Below are 1,156 nucleotides of genomic sequence, written 5' to 3' on the forward strand. Positions count from 1 at the left end.
ATGGATGGATACAGGATGGATGGATGGATGGATGGATACAGGATGGATGGATGGATGGATCCAGGATAGATAGATGGGTGAGTGAATGGGTCCAGGATGGATGCATAAATAGATGAATCTAGGACGAATAGATGGATAAATGCGCGGATGAATGTGACTGCCAATTTCCACTCTTAAATTTGACACCAAAGGCGCCTGGTGTAGGTCACTTCCACGTGGGTCACAGTAACCTTCGCGTGGAATTAATTTGATGGATTAATTTTGCACCGCTCGAAAACGCCTCTGGCAATAAATTTAAACAACATCGAATCCTCGCAGTTGTGTTTACGTGTGCACATTCCTGATCCAGTAAATTGTGGTCACTCATGACTGATGTGTAAACAACAGGCATACAATTTATGGACGATCTATTCTCACGCGTTTAAAATCCACTTCCACGATCTAAGGAGGGAGTCCCACCGTGACTGCATTCATGCTGATGAGGTGTGATCCACTCCAAAAGGAATTTGACTCTTAGATGAACCCTTGAATGAGAATGGTGCAAGCTCTTTCACCTAGAAGGCTGAAATACTTTTAGATGGACGGATGGTTGGAGGTTGTTTAACTATGCTGCAGGAGGGCCATTGCACTCGAGAATTACAACTAGTTGTTGGTGGTCCCAGTGGAAGGTACTACCAAAGCGAGAGTTGCTGATCCCTACTGGCTAACACGCGATGGATGTTGGCGTGGTACATGGACTTGCTACCGGTAACGCAAGGCTACAGACTAGCAGTACAGATTGTCGACGCCTAAGCAAAGGCAAGACGACACGGCACGGCAGGAGAGGAGACGATCACCTCAACGCATTCACCTCATACTTGGGGGGGAAGCGGGCTGGTAGGAGGTGGAACCTCGAGGTTTTTATATCAAATGTGCAAGTTGTAACTTGGTCCACGCAACCACCGATCACTCGGAACGCGATTCAGCGATGCCACTGGTTTCACTTGTTTCACCGCATGACCTACTGACCTACTCATCTACTGTAATGCTGAAGCTTGTCAAAAGAGGTGGACAATGCAAAGCGTGGATTGGTTGTTTGTTCTACTACTCAACAGTGAGGCAACAGTGTCACAAACGTGTCGTAGCTGTTGGCAAATGTGCCATTGGATCCACGAAA

Source organism: Echinococcus granulosus (genome assembly GCF_000524195.1).
Source record: "Echinococcus granulosus chromosome Unknown EG_S00048, whole genome shotgun sequence".
Taxonomy (NCBI): Eukaryota; Metazoa; Platyhelminthes; class Cestoda; order Cyclophyllidea; family Taeniidae; genus Echinococcus; species Echinococcus granulosus.